The sequence below is a fragment of the Pleurodeles waltl genome, chromosome 4_1, assembly GCF_031143425.1.
Source record: "Pleurodeles waltl isolate 20211129_DDA chromosome 4_1, aPleWal1.hap1.20221129, whole genome shotgun sequence".
NCBI classification, from domain to species: Eukaryota; Metazoa; Chordata; class Amphibia; order Caudata; family Salamandridae; genus Pleurodeles; species Pleurodeles waltl.
This window is the reverse complement of record NC_090442.1, coordinates 13,287,573-13,302,639: the sequence shown is the minus strand read 5'-3', so window position 1 is coordinate 13,302,639 and position 15,067 is coordinate 13,287,573. Positions and strand designations below refer to the sequence as shown.

At 41.1% G+C, this 15,067-nt stretch overlaps 1 pseudogene; it reads left to right on the top strand.

Annotated features, from left to right (window-relative positions):
- Positions 1-13,484, top strand: part of LOC138286903 (zinc finger protein 271-like) — a 166,302-nt pseudogene extending 152,818 nt beyond the window's left edge.
- Positions 13,485-15,067: the final 1,583 nt, after the last annotated feature.

Here is a 15,067-nt window from a genome sequence, read left to right as displayed (position 1 = left end):
CTACGCCAGGCACGTAGAGTAAGCCAAGAGTACACAGAATCTGATAAGAAGTCTTGGGAGCAGAACAATAAACGCACACACACACATGCATACGAAAGTAGCAAATAAATGGTTTATTAAGCATTGTTAGAATTACAATGAAGAATGTGTAGAGAAAAGGTTAAGAGTTTCAGGACACAGGTGATGTTTTTGTAACAAAAATGTGAGTATTCAGTAATCTATTATTAACCTTCTGTAGGACGCATTGTTCATGTAACTATATAAGTGGCTGCCTGCGAGCAGCCATTTGAGATTAGCTGTCTACCTGTGTGGGGATAACTACTCTTCCTGCCGCAGTAGTAAACCTGGTTTTACCTTGCCAAGAGGAGTCCCCGCAACACATCAAAAGATCCCTTGCTGATACTGCCCTGAGTATTTGGGACCCAGTAACTGTTCTTTTTAGACCAAGTTTCTCCTGCAAGTGTTAAAATCAGAGCTCAAACAATGCCTCTTTGACTAACTTCTGTATTTGATCTTTTTTTTAAGATTGCACCCTAGGAGATGCTGGGTTCCTTTTCCCCTTTTACTCCCTCTCCCCCTTTTCTCTTCTCACTTTCTCTTCTGCAGTCTGATTATGTTCTCATCCCAGGATGAACTTCGGATGACACACATTGCATGAATGCTCATAATTAAGATTTTCTCAAGTGTTCAGTGTTGCTAGCTCTAAATATTATCAGTGAGCATCATGCGTTACTTTCCTTGGTTTGTCTCTACAGCAACCAAGTTAATTATAGTAAAAAAAAAAAAGACTGCAATATCCTGAACCCATTGGAATTTATCACCCATTGGAAGATTAAACTGGGTGCGCTGCCATGGCACACTACCTCCGTTTGTACCTCATAAGCACCTCCCTGTACACCTTCTCGATTCGTACAATCCAGGGGAGCTTCTAAAAATGAAGTTGTGATCCCCATACTGCCAACCTTGGCCGTTTGACTTTCAGGCTGTTACCTGATTTCTGCTCTATCCAGGCATCGAGTTGTTCCCGTGCTTTGGCTAACAGTGAGCCCTGTAGAGTGAGTATGCAGATATAGAGGAGTGTGCGTGTGCGTGTGTGTGTGTGTGTGGGGGTGGGGAGGGGGGTGTTAAGGTAATGTGGTAAACCTGGAATTAAGAAATGCCTAAAGGTAGAAATGCTGCATTCACCTGTGGACAATGGACACCTCCTCCTATTCTGGCAAAGGCTCTACCGGCCCCGGAGTAGTCTCTGCGACACTAAACTGCCAACATTATGAATCTGACTTAGAGTTTGGTGGACGGGGTTACTCGGTTACACATGTGACGGATATCCCGTCCACCGTATTACGATCCCATGATGCCCCATGGGAATTGTAATACAGCGGACAGGATATCTGCTGCGGTTGTGACGGAGTAACCAGTCCGCCAAACGCTAAATCAGGCCCGAAGTCTGTTCCCGTTTCTTGGCTGCGAGGATATGTCAGTCAATGATTCATTGTGATGAATTAAGAGTTAAATGACTGATTGCTGATGTGTGTGTGTGCCTTGTCTCCATGTATAGTGTAATGTAAAGGTGGGTATTACAGTGACTCCCTCATTCTGGAAGCAGCTGAAGCTTAAGGTGCAACAGGATCCGAACATTATCGGCTTTAGGAAGAAGTAAAGGATCTCTTGTTTGTGTAAAGTGTCAGGGCCAGAGCGAGGCCGTGTAAACTGCGCTAGTGTTAGTGAGATGGACGGATAATATGGCGATAGAAAATCCACCTCAACTCACGATAATGCTCCAATGTTACAGGTTTGAAGAAACCAGAAATGCTTGACCCTCCCCAGGGTGACTGGGAAAGTGGCAAAGATAACTTAACAAACAACAGTTTGAAGGCAGGAGTTGGCACTTCAGCTGATCCAATGTGAGCGGGAAAGGACTGTAAAGAATAGTGTGAAAGAGTTACCTTTATGGTATACTTCCTGAAGAGTACCTTTGTTATATACTCACTGAAGAGTTTCCTTTGTTTTACACTTCCTGAAGAGTTGCCTTTCTTCTACACTTCCTCAGACAAAAGTGACAGCATCATTTCCTGATCTATCTCTGTTTCCACAATCTGTTCTTGTTTAAATTAAATCTTGTCCATGTGTTCTTCCTAAAGCTCTACCTGTGCCACATTGGTGCTCCATGAACGTCCTTTATTTACTGAGTTTCGCTGTGAACGCTAATAAATCACCTCCTTGTCCATGTGCATATTCCTAAAGCTGTACCTGTACCACATTGGTGCTCCATGAATGCCCTTTATTTACTGAGTTTCTCTGTGAACACTGGTAAATGTCCACTTTTTCTGACATAAAGATATGATGCGCTCAATGACCTTTTAGTTAAATATTTGTGTATGGTGAAATATCCCTTGATAAGACTCAGACATAGAGAAGAAGAGATTACTCTTACAACCAGATAAATATTGTGCATTCACATTCCATTACGTTTCCATTTAGCGATTTTCAATCTCTTTACATCCAACAGGAAACATGCTTTGAACGCAGAAAATGATTATGAAGAATGAAGATAATATTGGAAATCTGAAAAAACAGTCATAAATAATGTCAGAAAAACATTATTGCTGTCGGAGAGAGAGGAACCTGAACAAAACTGGGGGATCCTGGAAGAAGCAGTCAAGAGCCTTTCAGTGAATGTAAGAGTCACAGCTGTGCACCTGCACACCACAAGACTAAGAAATGACCTCTAGAAAACTAAAGCAACAACACTGACAAACGTCCTCATGTGTAAACACGTGCGCAATACTAGGGTTGATCTTGAGATCAGTGTGATGTGTTTAAATCATTGCTCTGTCCCTAAAATGATAACAGACCCCTATTCAATATTCTAGGTGTATTGTAAACTCTTTGTGGCCAAACCACAGCAACCAGAGAAAGGCACAATGGAGCCAGACAACTGAAGGGCAAAGGAAAGAAAAGTTCTGCTGTCTAAAATACAGAGTGCTGCCCAATTTGCACTGACCAGAAGGGGGATGAATCTTTACCTGCAAGTGTGCTAAACCATTATCTAATGTGAAGACAAAATCACCCCCAAAATCCTCACACATATTATGTATGTGAAAAGAATTTAATGCTCAATCTACTTTATTTAAACAGGAAAACGAATGTCCAAAACACCACAGACATACAGACAATGTGAGAATTACACAAGTGCTTCATCAGCCATGGTGGCCCTTCAGGAAACACAGGCATGGAATTTAGATAAATATATACCAGACTCCGAGACACTAGCCAAGAAAGAAAAATCATACACATGCAGCAAGAGCTTTTGTTTGTCATCAGAACTTAAGCACCCGCAGCAAACACACAAATGTGGGAACAAAAAAAAATACACTGAATTTGTTAATAGCGTCAGTCAATCTGCAACCCTAAAAGGTCATCAACGAACACCCACAGTAGAAAAAACACATTATTGCAGTGAATGTCTGAAAAGCTTTAGGGAGTTATCATTCCTAAAAGAACATCAACAAACCCACTTAGGGGAAAAGCCATTCAAGTGCAGTGAATGTGGAAATAGCTTTAGTCAATCAATACACCTAAAATACCTTCAGCGAACACACTCAGGGGAAAAGCCGTTCAAGTGCAGTGAATGTGTGAAGAGCTTTAGTCATTTATCGAAACTACAAAGCCATCAGCGAACACATACAGGGGAAAAACCATTCAAGTGCAGTGAATGTGGAAGTAGTTTTAGTGACCATTCAGCATTAAAGATTCATCAGCGAACACACACAGGAGAAAAGCCATTCAAGTGCACTGAATGTGTGAAGAGATTTAGTCAGTTATCAAATCTCCGAAGACATCACCGAACACACACAGGGGAAAAGCCCTTTAAGTGCAGTGAATGTCTGAAGAGCTTTATTCAGTTATCAAGCTTACAAAGTCATCAACGAACCCACACAGGGGAAAAGCCATTCAAGTGCAGTGAATGTGGAAGTAGTTTTAGTCACCCTTTATCATTAAAGATTCATCAGCAAACACACACAGGGGAAAAGCCATTCAAGTGCAGTGAATGTGTGAAGAGCTTTAGTCAGTTATCAAACCTCCGAAGACATCAGCGAATCCACACTGGGGAAAGGCCATTTAGGTGCAGTGAATGTGGGAAGAGCTTTAGTCGGTTATCAAGCTTACAAATCCATCAAAGTATCCACACTGGGGTAAGGCCATTCAAATGTAGTGAATGTGTGAAGAGCTTTAGTTTATTATCAAGCCTAAAACAACATCAGCGAAAACACACGGGGAAAAACCTTACCATTGCAGTGAATGCATAAGTAGTTTTAGTTGTTCCGCAACACTGAGGACACATCAAAGAACACACACTGGAGAAAAAACATTCAAATGTAGCGAATGTGTGAAAAGCTTCAGTTTGTTATCATCTCTCCGAAATCATCAGCAAACACACAGAGGAAAAGAACATACCATTGCAGTTAATGTCTGAACAGCATTAGTCAATTATCAAACCTACAAAAACATCAGCGAACTCACAATATCACTGAACAGACAGAAAACTAATTTATGGAGATGCAGCAAACTTGGCAAGAATTTAAGTACATCAACAATAATAATGGCCCATCTGTGGACTTACACAGGAGCAGAAATGTGCAGTTATTTATAATGACAAAATTACAAATATGTGAAACATTCAAATACCAAATGTTAAAAAGCAGAAGATGGAAAACCTGACTAGTCGGAATGAAGAAAATACAAGGTATTTTAAAGATGCCAGAACAAAATTGGATTATTTGTAGAAGGGGGTGAGAGCCTTGTCTAATAATAATCACAGTCCTTGTCAGGGTGAACCACAAAAGTCACTAAACAAACCTGAGGTTAACCCTCTGGTCAAGCAGTCAGGCTTAACGTATGGGCAATGTGTAAAGTATTCATGTAGCACTCTAACGGCCAGATGTACTAAAATGCAATTTAGCATTTCCTAAATAGCGACTTCATCGAAATCGCTATTTAGGAAATGCAAAATGCTATGTGCAAAGATACTGATTTCCTAATAGTGATTCCTACAAAGTAGGAATCGCTCTTAGGGACTCGCCAATAAGAAATTCCATTGCTTTAGTGTCAGTGGGTCAGTTTTGCATTTCTCAAATAGTGATTTCCTATTAGGAAATCGCTGTTTGGGAAATGCAAAACCAAGGATGGCGATGGGCTACAGGCCCTCCCTGGTGCACCCCAAAATTAGGGGCATGTGTGTGCTCTATTGCAAATTTAAAAAAGTGTTTTGCACATGGTTTCCATCGACTTCAAGTGGAGGGTAATTGCATTTCCTAAATCCCTATCGCATGCCCTAATCGCATTTAGGAAATGCTTTGTACATCAGAGTAGAAATTGCAATTAGGTAATCCCTATTTGTGGTTTCCTATTCTGGGGATTACAAATTGTGATTTCTGCCGGATATAAAACACAATTTGTGTTTTCCTAAAGGCCTTTGTACACCTGAAAATGCTGTTTTGCATTTCTTAACAGCCCGAAATACTGATTTGGACCATAAGGAAACGCAAAAGGGCTTTGTACATCTTGTCCTAACAGTGATAAAGTGAAAACACAAAACAAGAGGAAAAAAAATTGCAAACCAATTTAGAACAATAGAAGATATTTTAATAAATAAACTGGCACAACAAAACTCCACCCAGTAGAATTGGTATTTTTACGTTTTTACAGCTTTAGCTAAAAATAGCACCAAAAGGCACGAAGCATCATTGGTATCTTATTGCGACAAAGTCACAAGTTTCGGCTGACCATGATGGATCACGGGACAGATAAAGGACCAGGTTCGTCCCGCTGGAAGTTTTACCTTGTGATTTTTGTGCGAAGATGATGCGGTGTGACTCTGCAGTGATCTGCATCATCCTGTGCAGGCTGAGTTGGACCTGGTGAAGGCACGGCTCTGGACCTGTGCAGTGCTGTGATGCAAGACTGCGTCAGCCTGCGCTCAGGTTGGTGCAGTGCAGATTAGGAATGGAGCTGCTATGTGAAGCTCAGGGCCTTGTCTGCTGGAGCCAAAGATCAGGGGCTGCACAGTGCTGCAATGCAAGTCTCTGGGTCGGGTTTGATAAATCTGCTGACCAGGAGCTGGGGGTGATGTGATGCGAGATGCTGCGGCATCACGCACTGGATGTGGTGAAACATTCAGTGGGGCATTTAGGAGTACACACTGACTCCAGCCGAGGGTCCAGGATATGGAGGTCAACACTTGGAGCTCAGGACTCGGTCCCAAAGAGGTAGCAGAGTTTAATCTGTGGCTAGTGGAGGTATTGCTTCTTTTCTAACTTTGTACTTGATCCTTCACCCATGAGTATATAGTAAAAACTTTCTAGAAGTGGCATTTTAAAAATCATGAGTTAAAATCAGTTTTATTTATTAAAGGAGATTTAAAATTACAATTCAAATGAGTGACAGAAGTATTTCTCTAGCTGTTCTCAAACTGAAGTTATCGCTTATTAAATATAATAAAGTATCCCACTGTTAATATAGGGTAGGCGAGCCTTGCAACAGCGAAAAACAAAAGTAGTTTTTTTTTTACTGACACAATAAACTTAAGTACCCATGTCCTACTTTTTAAATACGAGGCTCCATGACCTATGAAACTTTAGGGTCTACCTTAGGGGTGACTTACAAGTATTGATTAGGAAGGTTTCAGCCTGGCAGAAGGTTTATTTTGCCAGCTTGAAATGTCTGTTTAAAACTGCACTACAGGCTAAAGAGTCAGGCCTGAGACAGGTTTACAGAACTACTCAAGTGGATGGCACAATGAATGCTGCAGTTGTCTAGAAGTATTCAATTCACAGGCCCTGAATTTATGTAGGACTATATACTATGGATGTGTGAGTAATTTAAAGATGCCAATTAGGTTTATACCAATTTTACCATGTTGAGATGGAAGAGCGGGTTGAGCAAAAATCTGAATGCCACACAAAAGATGGGCATTTCTAACTGTGACTTTTCCCAGCAGTTGTTAATTTTTCTACACATTGCAGGAAGAAACATGAAAACCAGGAAAAACCTTATGATTTAGCACAATGTGGAGTCAAAGAAATTAAACATTTTGTGAAATAGACGTATAAAGAAAAACTTGCAAACACACTTGATGGAGCTAACTGTAAAATCAACACTAGGAACAACTGTGCGACAAACAAGAAAGAGTTACCCACCTGTAGTTCTGGTTCTGCATCGTAAGATCGTCATTGTTAGTGCTAAACACTAGAGTGATTCCATGCAGATCTCGGAACATCTATTGATATGGTTCTTCCATACAAAGAAAAGCATCTGAAGAAAGTACTTTGTCCACGAGTCTATTACAGATATCTGTGGGATGGGGGCCGCCAGAGGCTTCATATTTCCTGAATGTTCTAATAAATCTTTTTAATCATATTCATAGAACTGCTTTGCAGCATACGTTTGCAGAGAAAAAAAGCATGTTTTTAAGAAGGGAACATGAAGGGTAAAATGTAACCTCATTTATAGGAAAGCAGAAAAAGGAACCTGTCCTTTTAAGAGCGTGAAAGGCGCCTCTGCCCAAAATATGCAATACTGGCAGTTACCTTTGAGACCCAGTTTTTTAAGGCAAAAAAGTAAAATAGAGATACGTATTTACATATGTATTTAGAGATGCACCCAGGCCCGTGCTTTAAAAGTGCAGTCGGGGAGGAGGGCAGGACATATATGGATTCATTGAACATTCTTACAGTGCAGAACCCAGACTGCAGGTGCAGAACATTTTCTTCTGCATTGTAGGATCTTTATTGACAGTCATAAATGCTAGAATAGAATAGTGAGCAACACATTGTTGAAGTGGTTGGTAAATTATAGTGCAGCAAAAAACAGTAAATAACTTTATTTGGTGAGGTTTTAAGGAGTTGCCTGAACTACTCTACCTTCTGCTTCAGTGTCAGACAAGCAATAATGTTTGGCGACGGTGTGGATAGATTTCCATGCTGCAGCTCTACAGATGTCACCAATAGAAACCTTTCTTATTCATGACGTTGAACCTGCTTTTTCTCTTCTGTATTGAGCTCTGGGTTTGCCTGGCAATAGTTGGTTTGTTAGAACAGTGGTAGCATAATTACATGCATTCTGCTAGATATAGATTGTTTAGGAGTAGCCATTTTTCTCTCATGTGACCATAGTTTATAAATAATTGATTTGTATTTCTGATGTCCTTGGTTTTATCTAACAAAAAAACAAGATCCCTTCTGACATCTAACTAATGAAGGGCCCTCTCTGCTGGTGTAGAGGGGTTGGGAAAGAAGGTTGGCAAATTAATGGTCTGATTGATGTGAAATCCTGAGAAAACGTTAGTCAGGAATAAAGGGAGCGTTCTTAAAACCACCCTATTAAAATGAAAAACAATTAATGTGTATCGAAGATAAATCATGGAACTCATTGACTTTTCTAGCTGAAGTGACAGAAATTCAAAAGGCAGTTTTCCATTAAAGATGCTGCAACGTAGCTCTATGAATTTATTCAAAAGTAGGAGCCATTATTTTTGAAAGTGCCAGATTTAGCTCCCTAGTTGGAGATGCATTTTAACAGGAGGGTAAACTTTTGAAGCCCCTCTAGAAAATGTTTTATGACAGGAAATTCGAAGAGTGAATTTCGTGCCCAGAACACAGTACTTCTTGCTGTGGCAATCAAATCTAATGTTTGGGATCACTATTCTCCAAAGATGTTTCTTATTACTTCATTGTTTAGGACCTATTTGTGAGTTTCCTTGTGCTGTGTCCTGAGGAAATCTACTTGTAGGTTCTGACTTCCTGGAATGTGATTTGCTGATAGAGTGATTCCTCTGGTTAGAGCCCAATGCTTCATTGCATGAACTTGCCTTAATCTTGTTTTTTCTTGCTTGTTCGTGTAATGCATGCTGACGGGCTTGTCTGTCTGAATCAGTTGCAAAAGATTCAAATGAAACCTTTTTCCTCGAACTCCAACAATTCCTTTGGACAGAGCTGATTTTTATCTCTGAAGAGTAAATTTTTTTCTTTTTACTTGTGTCTATCCTCACTCCAAATTTAGCTACACTTCGGACTGGTTTTAGACCGATTATTCTGGGTTGATATTTAGGCCTAGTTTTTGCAGGAGATTTACTGTGATCTGAAAATCGTGGGCTGTGTTCTTTAGGAGAGTTTGCTTTTATAAACCAGTCTTCTATATATGGGTAAACAAAAATCCTGTTTTTTCTGAGATGCATTTTGAGAATGTTCTTGGGACAGATTTTAGTCTAAAAGCCAAGAGGACATATGGATAGGGATTTTTCCTATTGGGAGTAACAGGTATTTCCAGTTGTTCTTTGCTGTGGGAATGTAAATATAAGCATCTTCGAAGTCTATGGAACAGAGACAATTTCTTTTGTGATGGGCAAAATTGGTGAAGTGCCAACATTCTGAATGCTTTCTTTTTTAATGTATTTGTTGAGAAAACACAGATGTCAGATGTAATACTGGACAATGTTGGGTTGTTCAACCATTTTTGGGGACTAGAAAACATCTGAAGTAAACTTCTTTGCTTCTTTGATGGAAAGGTTCTATTGTGACGGATTTACTCGGTCCGTAGAATATGGGATTATCGCACCAGCATCAAGAGTAGGAAGTTGAGCCTTGGTTTTAGAGTGGATGAAGTGGCCCCTTTCTATAATGTTTAGTTCCCCTTTGTCTGTTATTGTTTTACACTCTTCCAAGTTGTGTGCCAGCACTCCCTGCATAGGAGTGGATAACTGTTGGCGGGGGTGTTGGAGGATCATTGGCAATTACCAGATGAGTTTCTCGTCTAGAATGTGAGTTTCTGGGAGACGGCGTTTCTTCTTTTGATACCGACATTTGTATTGCTGTTCTTGCCTGTGTTTTGTTGCTAAGGCCGTTTTTGATGTTCCACTCTCTGCTGGAAAAAAAAACAACATTCTTTTGGACTTTATTGTTCACAGAACGTTTTCTATTCTTTCAGCTCAACAGATTCAAGCGTTTCCACTTCATGTTTCATGCAGAGCATCTTTTTATCGGTATGTTGGCCAAAGAGGGCTGTACTTGAAAAAGGGGAGGTTAGCGATTTTGAGTTGCTCTTCCGGTTTCAGGGTTCTAGGTTGCAGCACTAATCACAAATCAACTCATCATCTCTCTAAGGTTTTTCCCAAAAAGTGTTGTTACCCATATGTTTCTCCAATGTGTTGATGCTGTTCCTCACATTGTCTTCCCAGTGATGCAAAATCTCTTGCATTCCCCCTCAGGAGCAGCAGTTGATTCAGGATCTGAAGGATGTTTTCATCTCACAGCTGCGACAATCACTGAATCAGACTATTTTTAATATTCTGGATCTTTCTGCGTTGGTTTGTATTTTATAGTACATGTGGAATTGTTGATTGAGAAACATGTCCTCTGCTATTTCTAATAGTCATGGGACTAATTGTAAGAGAGGGTGGGGTTCTGCTCTAGATTGTAATGTTTCCAGAATTACAGATACCGATGGCTGAGGTGCGTCACGGCGTATGTTAAGCTACGCTGCTCTTCTGCCTGTACCTCAGGGAAGGTGATTATGTCATCTAGTGGTGACACTCTGGAAGGGGATGGAACTGGTGATGTAAGAGTGTATGAAGACACCCATGGCTGAGGTGCGTCACTGCGTATGTTAAGCTACGCTGCTCTTCTGCCTGTACCTCATGGAAGGTGATTATGTCATCTAGTGGTGACACTCTGGAAGGGGATGGAACTGGTGATGTAAGAGTGTATGAAGACACCCATGGCTGAGGTGCGTCACGGCGTATGTTAAGCTACGCTGCTCTTCTGCCTGTACCTCATGGATGGTAATAATATATTGATGACACTCTGGAAGGCGATGGAGCTGGTGATGTAGGTGTGTACGAAGACAGATCAGATACGTGCATGCCGATCTGGACCTGATGTGAGATCCTGAACGTCTTGAAAGAGGGGCTCTTGAAAATGTACTTTGTGTTTGCCGAGTAGATGGTTTTCACTTGTGTATCAGTGACATTCAAGTGGCCTTTCACATCTTTCCCGGAGGTGATAAGCCAGCGATGTAGTCATTGTTGTCTGGATGTTGAATTTGATCAGTGTTACAAGGGGAACACTCTCTGGATGGCAAACATGTTGCCCTGATAGGCTTGATGTCTCTGTTGGTTCGATCTATGGTGACGTTGAGGATGATGTTGTTCTGAAAGAGAGTGTGATGTAGATTGTGAAGCTGATCTGTCTAGTTCATTCTTTTCTTTCTCTCTTCCCCTGCTCTCATATCGTCTTACATGCCTCTCAGTCTTATTCCTTCTTGGTCCTTTGGGGTTCTTTTTAACATCTTTTTACAGATATCACATTCTGTGAGAGAATGAGAGTCAAGCAAGCAAACTATCTGGTTTTAGAGACAAAATAGTCTCAGAGATGTGCTGAGATTGTTCTCTCACAAACTGCAAAAACTAACTTGTCCAGAAAGGCAGCTGGCAGTACAGTGTATTGTGGAAGGGGCCCCTCCCAGGCGCCTAGCGGGACAGGCTTGTTTCTCAACTTTCCTATAAGGGGTTAATTTAAACCAAAGGGGCTACATTTTACCTTCTTGTTTTCTTTTAAACAACATGCTTTTTCTCTCTGCACATGTCTGCAGCAAAGCAATTCTCTGAATATGGATTACAAAGATCATTGGAACATTCAGGGAAAATAAAGCCTCTGATGGTCTCCATCCCACAGATATCTGTGTAAGACGTATGGACAAAAGAGTTTCTTTAGATGCTATTTTATTCCAGGAAAGAACCATATTGACTTCCAGAATTCACACGCGCTGCAGGGAATTATTTGAGTGTTTATGGCTATCAATGAAGATCGTACGCTGCAGAAGGGTATTTTTTGCTAACTTTGGGGATAGTGAAAAAGCCCTTAAACTGAACGCCCTCTGAATGAAGCAGGAAGCCTGCTGTGGTCATCACCAAAACTACACCAGACTTTGAGACTGTAACCCTGCAAGAAGCACACACTGGAGACTTTTCATAGTTAGTTGTGGTATTGAGTCATATATTTTGGTCATTTCACATTATACTGTGCCAGAGTCCAGGGAACTATTTCCAAAAGCACAAGAAGTGATAAAAGTTGTGACTCTCAGGCTATATTCATCTCACAAGTCCTGCTGCGGGAGAAGTGATGTTTATTTCCATCATCACTTGCATCTACAAATGCACCCACCATAGTGGCTCTTCCCCAGAAGTGTCCAACATGAAGCCGGATGCTTGGGAGTTTTGTTTGCTCAAAACTTACTATGTAAATGAATCCAAGTTAGGTTAATGTTATGTAAATGCATCTTTGAATTTTTCAGATTGAGCATCATTCAACCAAATCATTAACTGAGGCAGGAGTAAATTGGTGCATGATAGAGATATTATTGAAAGAAGAAACAGATATTGAAAAGTTTAGGTTTTCAAAGATTTCTGAAGGCTTGGCGATTAGGTAAAGATTGAAAGTTGAGCAGTGAATAGTTTCAGTGCTTAGAAGCTAGACTCGGAAGTCGGACACCTGCTTAATGTTTCTGGAACCTTAGCACTGCAAGAACAAATCTGGATTCAGAGAAGAAGGGACACAAATGAGAGCTTGACTATGCCAAAAAAAGGAAAACTCATTTTGAGAGGTGAATGTATAGCTATGAAAAGAATATGCTGCCTCGTGCGCACAGAGTTCACAATTAAGATGCAGTACAGACTTCTTCATACCACAAATACGATTGACGGCAGCATTCTGAATCATCTGAAAATGACTTGTGTGTTGCTGGAACCACAAAACACAGGGCATTCCCAAAGTCCAATGTCACGCATAAAGCAATCCAGCAGTAAAATATGCACATCTTAAGATAATCAGGCCTAGGACAAGGCTTCTCTCCAGAAGAGTGAGGGATCATTAATGAAAGTCACTGGACCACACATTATGTGATGGCCAGGCCAAGCACAAAGCAAACCTGCTGACTTCAGAGATGAGGGTACCAGGTTCGAGCCTCGGCGGGTCAACATCCTGTGACTCTGGGCAAATCACTTAATCTCCCCGTGCCCACAATTCAGCGACTCGAGACCCTCACAGGTGATTAGCTGCACTTTACAAATCCTGGATTATAGAGGGCAGGCCTAGGCAAGGCTTCTCTTCGTACGAACGAGGGATCATTAATGGAAGTCACTGACCCACACACAGTGTGATAACCAGGCCTGGACAATGCAAACACAATCCTTTTACATGTTTCAGGGTTTATTATAGATGGGTGTATTGTAGTGGGAAGATGACTATTGGAGTCCAATTTTGAAATGTTTTTTAGGCATAGGAAATGAGGAAAAAGAGAATGATAATGTCTAAAATATGATATAGTTAGAACTAATCATGATATTATAAAATGTACACAACATAGATTAGAATTTACATGTGGTTAAGAAATGTATGTTTATTTGTAATACAATAAATAATGTATTTGAATTCATGGTATTTGGTTGGTGATTACGTAGAAATAGATGTTAAATGAGATTGCCCCCCTAAACTATCAAGATAATTGGTGCTGTCAGCAGGAGCCTGGCATATCTGGCATCAGAATGCTCCAGTCTTGATGGCATGGTCACTTTCTCCAGAAACCCTGGAATTGGTGGCATGGCTGCTTTCTCCAGAAACCCTGGAATTGGTGGCATTAGATGGGTCCAGCCTTGACTCAATGAATGATCTCACTTGGGAGCCAGGCACTGGTTCAGTGGAAAGGTTCCAGTCTCAGTAGCACAACTGTTCTCTGCACGGATTCTAGAATAGGTGAGTTTAGAGGTGTCCTGGATGTTTATTTCTGCACAACTGAAGTCGGTATTTTGATCGGGCTGGGGCCTGGCACGGATCGCATTAGGAAGGGGTTGAGTATTAATAGCTTGACTTCTGTCAGACAGCAGTCTGTTGCAGGTTACATTAGAGGAGTCCAGTCTCAATAACGTGACGGCTCAAAGAAAGACTCCCCTTTGGATGTTTCTAGGATTGAGGACAGGTTCTATGCTTGGGATGGTACTCGCTCTCCTTCTGGGATGATGGAGGGAGAAGTGCTACGAAGCAGCACAGCCACTTTTGTTGAATGTATAATGATCAGGATGAGTGTTCCAGAGGAACTCGTGAAGTTTACCGAACCACAGTGACTTGAGTAACAAACGCCTGTGAGTAGGTTGTTGTGAGGTCATTTTCACATTTACACGGGCATGGTATTTAGCCCTGGGCATAAGGCCTGTGCCCTTTCACCTAGTTACATTTTATTTCTTTTATTATTTTAACAAAGCTTCATTTTAGTGGAGATGCTTTTATTCTTTCTATCAGTTGTCCTTCCATGCAGAATCTGTTATTCATTTCTTTGTATGAGATTTTCATCCTGTGCTCAACCCAAGGTTTCCTACAATATTTACCTGGTAGTGACAAAAGAAAGGGTACATTGTCTACCCTACACAGACAAATATGCGTTGTCATATCAGAGCACTTCTTAGAACAACAGATATGTTATTATAAAACATCACACTGCCCAGAGGTGACATTCCAGCCAGCTTGCCAAATCGTGCTGCACGCACGTCGTCGCAGTTTCTGCTGAAACTCTCTGTTTCCTCTGTGTCTACGTGGGAGGACTCCTAGCAGGCTAACAGACCTCTTCTTTACCTCTGATCACAGGTATGGGGATTGAGCTTCCCTTCCAGGACTAGATGGGCGGATCACAACTATCACTGGTATTTGCTCTTGTTAGACCTGACAGCCTGAGGGTGGTCCTCCCCCAACTTTTTGCCTGCATCCCTCCACTTCTCTGACACTATTTGTGCTGGTTTTAGGACTCTGCACACTTTACCACAGCTAACCAGTGCTAAAGTCCATATGCTCCCTTCCTTATGCATGGTAATGTTGGTTTATCCGCAATTGGCATATTTCATTTACTTTAAAGTCCTAGTAAATTGCACTACATGTGCCTGTAAATTAAATGCTACTTTGGGCCTGCAGCAATGATTGTGCTGCCCACACAAGTAGCCCCTTAACCATGTCTCAGCTCTGCGATT